The sequence below is a fragment of the Myodes glareolus genome, chromosome 14 (assembly GCF_982192425.1).
Source record: "Myodes glareolus chromosome 14, mMyoGla1.1, whole genome shotgun sequence".
Lineage (NCBI taxonomy): Eukaryota > Metazoa > Chordata > Mammalia > Rodentia > Cricetidae > Myodes > Myodes glareolus.
The window spans coordinates 59,262,176-59,277,386 of NC_142039.1; the positions used below are offsets into that span (position 1 = coordinate 59,262,176).

Genomic DNA, 15,211 nt, shown 5'->3' on the forward strand with positions numbered 1-15,211 from the left:
CGCGCATTGCTGTGTGTGACTGTACTTTATCTGTTTATAGGTGGTGTAGTGACGTATATGGGAGGACTGTGTAGTCAATGAATGAGCAACCCTTAGAAGAGTGATATTTGGTAAGGAGTTGGCATTTTTAAGGATGGATATTCCAGGCAGAGAAATCTGACTTTAAGCAAAAGCACAGAGCTGTGGAGTTCATGTCACAGTTAAAATCATAGACAAAACAGAATCAAGGAATTGAAGCAACGAGGCAAGGCAGAAAAGTTCCTAAAACTAATTTAAAATTATCCAATGTATCTCATGAGGCAGTAGGGATTTTATCTAAGAGGGAATAGTTTTCTATTGAAGTCTTTACATTGAGAAGTTATATGACGGAATGCCTGAATTCAATGCTTACGCACGGTGAAGGCAAAGTGGAAAATGATTCTGAAGGGCAGGAGGCAGAGGCCTGAAGACCAGGCATGGGTTCTCGACAAGGCCTGGGTTATAGCCAAGCCCTGTGGCTTAGAAGTGAATCAGTGGATTTGATAAGATTGGATGGTTTATTTCAGAGGCTTCAGGAAGTGTACAGAGAAGAGAAAGGTATATAGGACATAGGGTGACATGTGACACTGGGGATGCTGGCATAGGGTCACATGTGACACCGGGGATGCTGACATAGGGTCACATGTGACACTGGGGATGCTGACATAGGGTTATATGTACACACCGGGGATGCTGGCATAGGGTCACATGTGACACTGGGGATGCTGACATAGGGTCACATGTGACATTGGGGATGCTGACATAGGGTCACATGTGACACTGGGGATGCTGACATAGGGTTATATGTACACACCGGGGATGCTGGCATAGGGTCACATGTGACACTGGGGATGCTGACATAGGGTCACATGTGACATTGGGGATGCTGACATAGGGTCACATGTGACACTGGGGATGCTGACATAGGGTTATATGTACACACCGGGGATGCTGACATAGGGTCACATGTGACATTGGGGATGCTGACATAGGGTCACATGTGACACTGGGGATGCTGACATAGGGTCACATGTGACACTGGGGATGCTGACTTGAACAGTACAAATAACCCAAAAAGGGAACTTTCTAAAACCAAGATTCATTTCTTTTACTTTTCATACTTCCCTGGTAGCATGAAAGAAATTAAGTCTTTGGTATTATCTCAGTTTCAAATTTATTAGATATTTTCCTGTTCCACTTAGGAAAATGCCATTTGAGTGACACCACGGGGCTAGAACCAAGTGAATACAAAGCCCTTTTCTATTTATTTATTTTTTATTGCATTTATTATATGGGTGCACATGCCGGGGTACATATGTGATCAGAGGATAACTTGGGAGAGTCAGTTCTCTCCTCCCATCGTGCGGGTCCCTGAGACCATACCCCCGTCAGGCTGGCAGCAAACACCTTTACCCACTGAGTCAGCTTGCTGGCCAACAACCTCTTCTTCTAAAATTTCTAGTCAATATAGAGGAATATGTTACCAAAGAATGAATTCCTACCCCACGACGGTTAAATATAATCCAGGGCTAAGCAGTCTAACGTGGTAACCATTATATGCGATTCCTGAGGGCTTCGAATGTGACTGTTCCTGAATGTGATATAAGTATAAAATACAAATTAGAAGTCTGAAATAGAAAAAAAGAATACATAATAGTTTACTGTTTATATTAATTACATGTGGAAATGATACTTGGAATATATTCTAAAAATAATTTCACCAGTTTTTTTAGATGTGGCTACTATAAATTTAAGATTATGTACTTGATCCCTATCATATTTCTATTGATGAATGTTGATCTGTGATATTCTACTTAGACGGACAACCAATGTATGTTTTCCGTTATTGTCCCTGGTCTGTGACAACGGTCCACTTACCCGGTATTTGCTAAGACCTCCCAATGTGTCCTTATCCCTGCTAAGGAAATAGTAACTGCAGCCACTGTCACCGCAGGTGGCTTGGTATTTACTACACCTGCAGGGGGAGGCACAAACAAACACCAATCAGTCACTCCACTTAGATTTTCCTCACACACATCTGGGTCTTTGCAAGCCAGAGCAGGGAACATAGACCTGACTGCTAGTTCCTCCCTGTATCGATGGCTTCTCCAACTCTAGAAAAGGCAATGTGACTCCTCCTGGTTCACTGCAGAGGGATGGATGGGTAGAGAGTTAACAAAGTATCTCCAAGGTGACTCTCAAGGCACACCACCCCTCTACTGATGATCTCTTTAACGTTGGTCATGGGATCAGTTTCCCCTGGAAGATGTGGATGGTAGAGAAAGGGAAACACAGACAGACTGAGCTAGTGTCTCTTCCCAAAGATAGCAATGATCCTTTTCCAGTCCGTCCCAGATCTTACAAGAAGACTCAGTTAACTTGGAGACTGGAGGGACGAGAGGCCACTATGCATAAAAATCATCTTGCCTAACAGACACACTGGCTAGGGTTTTGCAAATCTGGTCATTGTGATATGTCTGTGTAATTTCATCCCCATTTTGCAAAGAGCCTCTCCGTCCACAGCCAGCTCTCAGTGGCCGCTCAGCAGGCATCATTTGGCAAGAGAAGGTAGCCATAAATAGGGGACATGGAGCAGAATAAAATGAGTCTCCCTCCCTTTACTCAGGAGTGTGGTGGCTTCAAGACTGGTTATTTGGCCTTGGAGATTGTGATATGGTTGGGAGTGGAAGCTGAAGGTTTCATTTCCCGTAGCAAGCTAACAGCTCTTCCTTGACCATTAAGAGGTTGTTGGTTGGAGGGAGGGTGTAGGCAGATCAGGTTGGGGGCGTGGTTAGAGACATGCCCTCTCCCTCCAGGTCCAACTACCCTTTTTTGACTCCTAGAACTTAGAAATATGACAACAGTAATAAGCACTGAAGGCTTTAGAATTAGTGCGTCTTATAAAGCCGTCTGAGGCTTTTCAACTCTGGGTTCAGACCCATCGGAAATCGTTCAGTACCTAATCTCAAGACCGCTACTGTAGTTACTTCATGAGAAATCCAAGCCTGCCCAACCCAGAGCCGTCATTTAGGAGTTCCCGTACCCAGGAATCAAACCAAAGAAAAACAAAAGCAGTCTGCAGAAAGTCAGTCCTCAAACGAAAATTCTGGAAACGTTAATTGTCTTTGTCTCGTGTTTTGAGTGCCTCCCCACTCTGGGGTATAGAGGCTCTCTCCCTGGGGACTTTAGGTGGGGAGAGGGGTGTTGCTCCTGGACCAGTTTAAATTATATAATGGAGCCAGGAGAGTCAGGTGATGGGATTGCTAATTCCCTGTAGAAGGAGAAAAACTGCATATTTAAAAGCTCAACAAATACTCAGAAAAGGGGGGGGGGGAGCAGAAGCTCAGGCGTTGGCTGTGAGTTCCAGACTTCTCCATGGCTGAGTCCTTGGGATCCTCCCAAGCTGAGCCAGTGGAGCTGCCGGCTGAGTCTAAAGACTCACAGAGCTTGGGGGCAGTCAAGTGCAGGTCCAGGGTCTGGGTTGGATCCCCAGGCTACTTTCTGTTTCACTTCGAAATGTCCCTTGCTTCCAAAACCGGTGGCCTCCCAATTCGAGGGAGAAGCCGTACTCCTTGGAGACCCCGGACTCTGTAAAGGTACGCGGTGACCGCGTCCGGCTTCGGGGGGTGGGGGGTGGGGTGGGGGACACACCGCCCGCTGGGCAGGGTCTGGGTGATCCCGCCCGGGAAGATGGGATCTGTCTGCCGGCTGTTCTGGGATTCTAATGAGGCTCGGGAGGGTATCGGAGCTTTGAAAGGGAGATACAGTGGCCCCCTGCCGCCTGGATGCATGGCCACCTTCTGCCGGGTGAGTTGGATCGGTCCCCCAACTTCTCCACGAGGAAGCTGGTCAGCGGCCAGGCTCTGGCAACGCCGGGAAGGGGGACGAAGGGGCTGCCTGGCACCGCAAGGCTGTGTGTGTAGCATGTGTGTTTGCAGAGCCCGGCCCTGGAGGAGACTGTGACTCACTCTGAGAGAGCACAGCTGTTGAAGAACCAGAGACCAGACCCTGTGTAGATGCCTGTGTGAGCCCAGAGATCTGGGCTGTCTTTAAGGTAGGCGCCGGAATTTGGAATCATTTTGGTGCTTTTGTGGGCTTCTTAGGTGCATTTTTGTATTGACTTTACACTTTGCGTGATTTAGAGGATTTTTCCTCCTTTGGGGAACTGCCAGCATCAATTGGTTTGGTTTTTAAAAGCTTCGAGTCCAGTTCCTAGGATGTCCCTGAAATATCATGTAGTCTATCCCCAAGGACCGGTCCAGATCTGGAGATGTTCTGTAGACCCAGGAGATCCTCTTGCAGACTTCACTGCAGTGGAGGCGCTGGAGCGTTGGCTGCTTGCTAAAGCAGGCTCTTGGGAGCCTTGGGAAGTTTCTGACTTAAAGACACAGGAAAGGCAGAACCCGAAATCAGAAGCAGCTCCTCGCGGGAGGCAGACTCAGGGGAAGTTGTGGATGCAAAGAAAAGATGACTTGAAAATGGAAAGGAAAAACAAGGGCTGGGTTGGGTGGGGTGGGAGGCCCTGGCATTGTCAGGTTTGCTGCAAGGGGATGTGAATTACAGGGAACCTGTTCACCTGCTCACTCGGAGTAAGAATTGCTTTAGTAGACTGTGTGGGCGCAGATTCTAGAGACGCAAATATATAGACTAGTCATGCATTACAAGAGCTGGTTTCTAATCGTTATTCTTCTCTGGCCACATGAAGTATGCTCAATGAAACATGGTGATATTAAAACCAGAAGGGAAAATGTTTTTAAGAATACTGTCTATAAAGAGATAATCAAGTTTTTGCTGTATCTTATCCTTTCTCACCTTACCTCCAAATTTGGGCAGATTGGGGGAGGTGAATGTGTTGAATTGAAACAACTCTTAAAAATGGTTCGGTTATTATGTGACAGGCTCTTATACTATTCAGTTAGAAATGCCTTATCAGTGGTTCTTAAGTCTCCAGGACCACATTTGAAAATTCAAAAGCCTTGTCATAAATTTCTGTCATTTTCTCTTTCCTGGGTGCCACACACCCCATTTATCCTGATACCCAACAGATAAAACTAAAGAAGAAAGATGTCTTGAGGTTTTACATTAAAACATACACTTGAAATATAGATGGTTATTATACATATTTATGATAAACATAAGAACAGCCCAGGGGCCACCTCATGAAGACCATAGTGGTCCCTCTGGAAAATCTTGTTTAAATAATTGAGATCCCTTTGTTTGGATTTCTATCAATTGAAATGAGCCAGAGACCCTCATTTATGCCCTTCAAGGATGTACAGAAAACTGAGATTCTTAAAGACGGCCTCCAGACACTGTAGAACTTGATGCTTTGAACCACTTAGACGTGGGCACATTGCTTCGTGCTCTGATTCCCTACAATTTGATGCCATGCCTAGGTTTGGGTGCCCACATTTTCTATGCCAACAACTCGGGCTTACAGTTTTACAGAGGACTTCCATATTGCTTTCTGTCCAAGGGGCATTCTGGGAAGTACCTTGTGGATACCAAGTTCTGTCCCTTACCGGATATTTTAGTACTTTATGGGATGTGATATCAGAAGATGTGACTTAGAACAGACTCTGAAAACCGAGTTCTTAGGGGAATCCAGGTGCGTTGCTTTGAGCAGTCGGTTCTGAAGCCAGGCTGAGTTGTATTCCTTCTCCTGTTCTGCCGTCAGCTTGGTGAGCGAGCATGGAGCAGGTTTCTTGGCTTTGATAAGACTTTTCTCATCTATGAAAGTGGGTGAAAGCCAGTTGGGTTGAGAGTAAGCAAGTGTCACATGGATAAAGCCACACAGCTTAGGAAATCGCAGCACCTTAAACCACCTGCTGTCCTCCTTGGTCTCATTGACCACATTCAGTGACTGCAGCAGATTGAGGGGAAACCCAGAACAAACCAAAACAGGTCATTCATGCCCATTCATGTATCAGACAATAGAAAGCATGGTGAGCCCTTATCCTAGCACCTGTGACCCTCGACAGGCTTTGGAATGAATTCACTAGCTTGTCTATCCTCGATGTAAGCAGGCATCTTTGTCCCCATGCGTTGGGCGTGTTTGGTTTAAGCCACCCAGGATGTCAATGGCGGCACCTGGTGAGCATTGTTGGCCTCCAGATGTCCCTGAGCACTACTAACTGGAAACTACCACCCTGCTAACCCACCTGTTAAATGGGCCCACTAAGGCAGCCCTTGTCTACGTTAGGTCCGACACACGGTCCATTTGATGTGACAGCCTATTTGATTGTGCCTCTATCTTTGTCTCATCCCGAATCAACTGGAGTCTGGGGATTTTAATCCCACTAGACTAGAAGGGCTACTGTGGTCCTTGACTATGTTCCCACGGCTCTAAGACCACCATATGATTAATCTAAAGGTGACCAAGGCCCTCCTTTTGCATTCCTTGATGTTTAGCATACTGTGAAGTTTGGAATCCCGGCTTCAGCCTAAAAAGTAAAAGCATGCAGATGCCTAGCTTCCAGCTTCCCAGGAAATCATTGAATGGATACAGCTTCCCTTTGGGGGTTGTCTTGAGGAAGCAGTGGTGAAGAACTGCCCAAGGCCTCTCCTTTCCTAGGAAACCCACAAGATAATGCCAACGTTCAAGAGAAACGGGATAAACAACCCAACCAAACTGCAGGGGAAAATGAGATCACAATTTCTAGAAAACGGAGTACATGTTGATAATTAGAAAATACCCTTGACGTGACCATGTCACGGTGCTGAGAGGAAAGGCGAAGGGGCAACATGGGAAAAGGAGCGCAGGAAATGAGAGGAAGGGACAAGCTTAGCTTGTGCCCCGAATACATAAATTGTTTAGCTGGATCTTTTTTCCTCGGTTACAAAACGATAAGTAGCAATTTCTACCTTTCCCCCAAGGTACTCGAGAGAAACAAGCAAAAGTCTGTGTCAAAACTTAAGAGATGGGGTGGGGACCTGAGGCAGCCAGGAAACTGGTTGCTATGTAAAGGTGAGGGATAGAGTTCTCATCCCCAGAACCCGAGTAAAGGTTAGGTGGTTATGTCGCCTGCCTGTAATTGCAGCACAAGGAAGGACCTAGGGACTCCCTGGAGTAAGCTAGAAAGCCAAACTAGCTAAAATAGTGAACTCCGGGTTCAACCAGATACCCTACCTCAATAAGTAAGGGAGAGGGTCATCAGTACTGGGCCTCCATATGTATATGCACACACACACACACACACACACACACACACACACACACACACACGAACCTCCACATACATATATGCACATGCGCACATGCACACATACATGAGCGTGCACATATGCAGCCACACAAATGTGTAACCACATACATGTGAATACACACACACACACACATTGGGCCTCCACATATATATATGCACACGCACGTCCATACACCCTCACAAGTGTGCACATATGCATCCACACACATGTGCAACCACATACATGTGAGTACACACACACATATATCTTTATATGCAAAACAAACAAGCAAAAAGCTAAAGAGATAGGAACCTACAGTATTCCTCATGAATCTAGCCAAAAGAAACAATAAAACTATTTAGCATTAAAAAAAAGTCAAGCCAAAAGGAATATATATATATGTTAGTAAAAGCATACATTTTCTTATTTAAAAAAAAAAGGAAAATAGTTTCAACTAATCTCTAACCAGCAAATAACCAGCAGGTGTTATGTCAGCTGGCCAGGGCTGCTGTCACAACCAAATGCCGCTGGCTGGGTGGCTGTCACAAAAGGAAAGATCCTTTCTCAGCTCTGTAGACTAGGAAGTCTGAGATCAAGGGGCTGGCAAGGCTTTTCCTGAGGCCTCTGCCCTTGGGTTACAGACGGCTATGTTTTCACTGTGTGCGATTGTTCTTTGCTCTATGTATTGTTTATGTTCTGATCTCTTCTTATGAGGACATCACAGGGTGAAGCCCTCCCTTGTAGCTCACATGCCACCTGAATCATCTCTTCTAAGGTCTGCTCTCCGAGTGGAGTCACCACCACAGGTGCTGGGGGGCAGGGTTTCAATATGAATTGACCGCTATTCAGTTAAGGATACTTTCTTTGAAGTGTAGCATCCTTGTTTCTAGAGCTAGTGAGATCAGTTAAGGAACCTAGCATTTCTCGAAAGGAAAACGCTACCTTCTTTAGTTGGTCACAGGCTGAGCTGCAGATACAACCTCAGGTCACCTGGGTCAAGCAAGCTAGAAGAGAAGCTTGACTTCCTGAGGTATTTGTACTAGGTGGGAAAACAGGGGCCTTGTTTCATTGACTCCCACTAGGTGTTCTATCAAGGAACTAAATAGGTTATCCTTAACAAGGCTGTATCTCAGCAAGAATAGCTCTCCAGGAGGGAAGATGTCATTTTGATCAGATGGCCTCTTGAGATCCAATGGATGCTGGCACTTCTCTGGACAACATCCCACTTTCTTTCACTCCTCTGCCTCACAAAGGAAGTTGAAAATGGATACTGTCATCCAGGTTCCGAATATGGTTTCCATGACGATATATGCTCATACCCTTCCTATAGTCAGTCCCTCCCCCAGCCCTCTCTGTTCCCATCCTTTGTGAATAGTGACATAGCCCCTTGAAACAGACACATATACTCTCACACGCACTGACGCACACTCAATGCAGAGATAGAACTTGGGAGTCGAGGGGAAAATGATGTGCACGTGGTATTTGCAGATCACATCCTCTCGAACTTTTCTCTCTTGGATTGCACAGAAATTGATCTCGAAAGTTCTCAGTGTTGTGGCGAGCACGGGCAGCGACAGCTGTTGCAAATGTGCTGACCCAGAAAGGCACAGACCAGAAAAGAGTGGCAGATGGAGTGTGTGATTCAGGTGTGCGCAGGTGAGGGTGAGAGTGCACACCCCTCCTCTCCACCCTGCACCAGCAGAGAGGAGGCTTCTGCACCTTTAGCTGGCGCATTTGTACAGCAGTTAGGTGGGGCGTACTCTAGTTCCCAGCTGGCAGTATGAATGCTCTATCCAAACAAGAAAATTCGAGCTAAAGTGTGGGTGGGGAAAGGGGGAGGGGTTACACAGACAAGACGTGCATTGGTTTTCCTTTGAGTTAACTGCTGCTGGTGCTGAAAAATTGCATTAAGAAAAGCAAAGGAGTCCATATTTAGTGGTGTGTACCACATCCCGTCATGTCCTTCTTTATTAAGACTATTCATGAGAGCAGAGAGAGGTGAATTAGTGAAGGGCTTCCCATACAAACATGAGGACCTGAGTTCCATGCCAGAACCCATGTAAAAACCCAGATGTGGTGATGTGTACTTGTAATCCCAGAACTGAGGAGACAGAGGCAGGAGGATACCTGGGGCTTATTGGTCAGCCAACCATGCCCTACTCAGTGAGCTTCAGCCCAAAAGACAGCATAGATGGCACCTAGGGAATGACAGTCACACACACACATACATGTGTTCATGTACCTACATATATGTGCACCCACACATATGTGCACCCACACAGACGCATGCCCATACAATAGCCACACATGGAAGGTATCCCTCCAATGCTTTAAATAGAAAGGTCATTCTCTTTGTGTTACAGTCATGACCGATTCCAGCAAGTCAAGAACACACTGCATCATTAGTAGACAGATTTCTTCATGCCAGGCTCTTTCCTCTGGGCTCCTCTGAAGAGCCAGAGCAGATAATGTGTTATGGCTTCAAATCAGTTTGCCCCAAGCTCCAAGCTTTCTGGAAGCAAATCCACCAAAAGTACTGAGTGTTCATTTTGGCTACTAGAATGAGATTGTCAGAAGAAAGTGTGATGTAATTTACAATAAGTTGTTATCTGAACTACTTAGTCCTGATTTGAAGGTTCATGACTTACCCCCAGAAGGTGGCCTGGTACTGAAAATGGTAAGAATATGCATTTGGGAGCAAGTTCCCATCTTTACAACCAGTGTGGGCGCTTTGGCTTTTGTGATAAATTAGAAACACTTCTAATGTTTTGGTTGGTTCGTATGTAGAATCTCTCAAACCAAAATGTGCTTTATAATATCATGTCTTCTTCTGTAAAGGGAAAGCTGAGCGTTGTGTGGGGGTTGTTGTTGTTGTTATGGTGTTTAATCAGCAAAGCATTTATCATCTACTGTACTAAGAGCAAGGCATTGTACTAAGAATTTCACAGCGTATGAAAAGATGAATCATGCCATCCCATACCTTTTCAGAGAAACAAAGCATGTGCATAAGAGTTTTAACAAGACGCAGAAAATGACAGCTTCCATAAGAACAGGAGAGGGCGGTTATCACGGTGGAGAAGAGGGAGCGGTAATCCTACCTAGAAAAGCCTGTCGAATTATTTCTAACAGAAGTATCTGGAGGGCTGGGGAGCTCTATTTCCATAGAAGGTGAAGAAGCAGAGGAACCAAGAGGAGGAAGGATGGGACGTTCCCGACGAAGGCAAAAGAGAAGCAGGAAGCAGATTTCTAGAGGAAGACTTACCTAGGGTGCACAGGCCAAGGGGCCAAGTCAGCTTTGTTGGTGGCAGGGGAGGGACAGGGAGGAAGAAGGTGTCCTGTTGTGAGACGCCTTGGAAAACCTTGAATGGCAATCCCGGAAATGACGTGGTGATCTCGTCTAACTATTTGTAGGGTGGCACAAATAGAGAGAGACAGATAGTGGTCATTAACGACAGCAAGCAACGCCAGATCTGCACAGCAGATGCTTAGTTTATCTGGCTTGAACTGTGCCTCAAACCCACCAGCTGTGACCAAGCCAGCTGATCCTGCTTCTCCATGGGGTCTGTTTGCGCCGTTTTCACCCACTTCCCAGAGGGGAGTGTTTATAAACCAAATCACTTCTCCAGGCACTTGCGCACTCATTCATGGGAGTGCGCTGGGCGTTGGAAATTCAAGCTGGGGTTTAGCAAGGTGGCGTTCTATCTAGGCTCCCGTCCTGTCAGTGTGCATTTTGAGGTGTACTCATTGTCATACCTCGCTGACTTTGTTGATGATGTTGCTGTTTGGAATGACCTCTACTGTTACAATATTGAAGTACCACACAGCCATGCAGAGCTCCTGACTATAGGCAGGTAGTACTGTGTATGACACACACACACACACACACACACACACACACACACACACACACACACGTGTTCATCAGCACTATTCAAGGCATGAGTTACATGAGCCCACATGTGGGCTGTGACTGTGGGTTCAATGCTGACAAATCAGCATGTGTTGTATATGTATTTAAACAGGAACACATATAAGACACGCGCATGTGTTGGGGGTGGTTCAAGAACGTGTGCCACCATAAATTTAACTCTGCATGTCCATAAAGGTAATGCTTCAATATTCACTAAGTAGCATTCACAGTGACTCCATAGAACAGAACTGTGAAGGAGGGAAGTCCTCTAGTTATAGCCCTTCGCAGGGAGCTAAAGTAAGGGAGTTAAGAAAATATCGTAGCCAGCAAAGTACTTGCACTTGGGCCTCATATTGATCCCAAGATCCTGTGAAAAAGCCAGCACAGGGAGCATGAGAGTTGTCTCAGTTGTTAAGGATACTTGTTGCTTCTTACAGACGAGCCAGGTTTGGCCTGATGGGGAAGCTCAGCCAATCACATTTGGCTAGGGTGTACCCACCTGGGGCGAAGGAAGAAGCACCTGGGGATTGGGTGCCTGCTCCTTGTTCTCTCTCTTTCTCCCAGTGCGTGATTCTCACTGGACCTCGGTCATGTGAGTCTCTCTTTATCCCAATTATTAAAATTATATTCCTTGTTTTTGAGTTGGTCTGGTTAATTCTAACTACCGGTCGACCATGCCCTTCATTGGCCCATCTTCATCTCCAGTTCCAGGGATCCAACACCCTCTTCTGACCTCCACAGGCACCAGCATGCATGTCGTACACATACACGCAAGCAAAATATTCATACACATACAATGAAATAAATAAATCTTAAAATAACAACAACAAAAAATCAGCACAATGGTACACCCTTGTAATCTCAGTGCTGGGGCGGTGAAGATAGGCACATTCCTGGGATTTACAGGTCAGTCAGCCTACCTTATTGGGAGAATTCCAGATCAATGAGAGATCCCGTTTTTAAAATAATAGTAGTAATAGTACTAATAATATTACTAATAATAAAGTTGTTACACCTGAAGGACTGACATTTATGGTTGTCCTCTGTCCTTCACACATACATACAGCAGTTTAAGACTCAGGGAGATGAAGAAATTACCCAGGACTACATAGCTAACACGAACCCCGTCTGCCAGACCAGAATGCCATGATGAAATGGCATACATTTGTAACCACAAGATAAACGGCCTAATTTGGAAATGACAATGAAGAACGGAGGAGAGGAGAGAGACTATAGATGGTTTAGGAAGCAGTTTCAATGGGACGTGGCCACTGATTGCATAAGGAGACAAAGAGGAGGAAGAAGTTTCAAGAGTGTGATAGAACAGTCTGACTGTTAGAATTCAGGAAGTCTTCTGAGGGTCGAGGCTGCAGCAAGGAAGGGACTCGACTCATACAGCAGGGGTAAGAACTCAGGTGTGAGGGCAAGAATATCAGGTATTATTTTAGGAGCACTCACCATTTACAGGCGCAGTTGTGGGGCTCCTATGAGTGATCTAGTTTGATCCTGACACAGTCCAAGAGTGGGGGACTGCTGTTCCTGTTTTGTAAATGAGATACTGAGACTCCAAAAGTACATCAACATGCCCACAGACACCCCGCAAATGAGTACGAGAACAGGGATTGCAACCTCAGGCTGCTAACCAGGGAGGTTTTCATTGCCACACGACGCATTAGAAATTGAAGGAAGTACCAGTGATGCTGATCACATCCTGCCTTGAGCCCCGTCTCTTGTTTTTAGCTGTACTTTCTCCAGCACTTGCCTTCCTCCACTTTTACTACTTACTAGGTATCGCTCTACCTACTTGCCAATTTTATTCAAATTCCTCTCCCCCAAAGGAATGTTGTTCTTCTGGCCTCTAGATGTCTTCCTCTTCCTCTTTATCCTCCTCCTCTTCATCCCATTCTTTCTTCTCCTCTGCATTGCAAAGGGATCATTACAATTATTTGGTTGTTGCAGAAACTGGACATGCTGAGCCATGTGTATCATTATATCATTTAAAATATTTCACATTTTAGTGTTTCCTAGAATATAATACATGTTTTTGAGAATTATTCTCTAAGTCGTTCTTAAGTTCTAGTTAGTAAAGGTGCAGTTTGCTTACAGACATGCTTACTAAGAGAAACGAAACAAAGAGAGACTATATTGTTTGTCCATTAGATTTGGAAAACCTGGCATCGAAAGCCATGATTCCCATTTATATTTCACCTCAGACATCAACGACCTCTGATTTTTAAGAATGCAATCTTTCTCCAGGTGCCCCAAGTCTGTATTGGTGAGCTTTATTTATTGATTTTTCTGAGATAATAAGAAATAAGATAGGGGGCTGGAGAGATGACTCAATGGTTAAGAGCATTGCCTGCTCTTCCAAAGGTCCTGAGTTCAATTACCAGCAACCATATGGTGGCTCACAACCATCTTTAATGAGACCTGGTGCCCTCTCTGGCCTGCAGGCACACATGTAGGCAGATATTGTATGCATAATAAATGAATAAATATTAAAAAAACGAAATAAGATATTCCCCAACACTTGAGATAGTTTTACAGCACCCGGGCCTGAGGATAAAACAGCTCTGTCACAAAACGGTATTCCATCTGAGATGGCTCAGGGCCATTTATTATATTCAGAATCAAATTAACAATACATAAAGGAGATGCAAGCCAGAGTCTTAGGTTTCTTTCTTCCTAAAATGCTCCTTGAATATGTCTAAGAAGGTGACCATTCTTTCTGGCCACGTGGAAGGGCTGTCTCCGGAGCTGTGGCAGGCCTTCAAACACTCTCCAGAGCACAAGGCCTGGGGCTGCAGGGAGACCTTCAATCTAGAATAGCGGCAGGTAAGTAGAAAAGACTTCACTCAAGGGGAGCTTCTATTCTTTGAAATAACCCAAGTCTGAGTCCCTTCATTTATAAATTCAAAAAGCCAAAAGAGCGGCGCAGGTGGCAGTGTAGTAGATGTTTCTACACTCAGTGGACCGGAGCTTTTCAGTGAAATTCAACCTGCATTTGTGTAGAGATCTGCTAACGTAGGAACAAAGGCTCCGAGAGCTCTGTCTTCTTCCCCTTGGCCATAGCCTGAAAGGGAGCTGGGAAAGTGAAGCTTCGTTTGATCCAATAAACACTAGAAACCATCTTTCAAGTATCCCAGACAGAACTGCGTCCAACATGTGCTTTGCCAAACCCAAGGGAAATTCGCCGCATATGTTTCTGATTCATTTATAGTTCAATCTTCAAAACATTGCTTCTCGAGGACTAGTTGTGGCCAAGAAACTCTTTATGAGCCATTTAAGAACATTATCTTGAAAACAGGAAGCTTCCCTGTGCCAAGAACTCACAGATGCTCGGCAGAGGAAGCCTGGATATTAAGCTTCCCTAACCTGGTAGAGCCTCCCCCCAACCCCCTACGACCACATTCCATCTTCCAAATGATATCTCAGGATATAACTCTTTGCCTGACTCCATAATGTTAGCTTGCAGCCATTAAAAAACTAAAGCAGAGGGCTGGAGTATAGCTCAGGTGGTGGAGTGCTGACCTAACATCCATGAAGTCATAGGTTCAATTCTCAATTCCCAGCACTGTATAACATGCAGTGTGGTGGTACAATCCTGCAATTCCATTAGTCAGGAGACAAGGACAGGAGGATCATAAGTTTAAGGTCATCCTAGGTTGACTACAGAGTGAACTCAAAACCAGCTGATAACGCAGGAGACTCCACTGTTTTCTGGTTTTGTTGTTGTTGTGTTTGTTTATTTTAAGTAGACTTTTACCAACAGGCCTGGAAAGCACTGGATTCCAAAGAGCTATTGACTCCAAAAAGAAAGAAAATTCTTTTTATTTTTTTTTAATTACTGTGATTACTCACAGATAATGTTGAAGTTGGCATCTCAACCATTTTGTGTGCATAGCTCAGCAGCATTAAGCAATCATCCCCACCATCTTTCTCTGGAATCCTTCCTCACGCAAAATTGAAGGTCTGTGCCCATTAAGGAATAGCACCTCCCATTCCATTTCCCATCCTTCCTGCCTCTACTAACTGCTGTTCTACTGTCTGTCTTATTAGAAAGTGGCATTCATCCAGTAGTATAAACTAACTCTGTCA

General features: G+C 45.2%; 1 protein-coding gene across 8 annotated transcripts in view; it reads left to right on the forward strand.

Annotated features, from left to right (window-relative positions):
• The window catches only part of Phactr1 (phosphatase and actin regulator 1), a 449,396-nt gene that overhangs the window by 175,354 nt on the left and 258,831 nt on the right, over window positions 1–15,211 (forward strand). Inside the window, exon 1 of one of the 8 annotated variants that reach the window (XM_048419358.3) lies at window positions 3,427–3,614. The exons of 6 other annotated variants lie outside the window; for them this stretch is intronic. The gene's annotated coding sequence lies outside the window, so the exon portion shown is untranslated. Of the gene's footprint in view, window positions 1–3,426; window positions 3,615–3,956; window positions 4,073–15,211 lie in introns of those variants that run through there. One more of the 8 variants, XM_048419276.3, reaches the window with a different exon arrangement.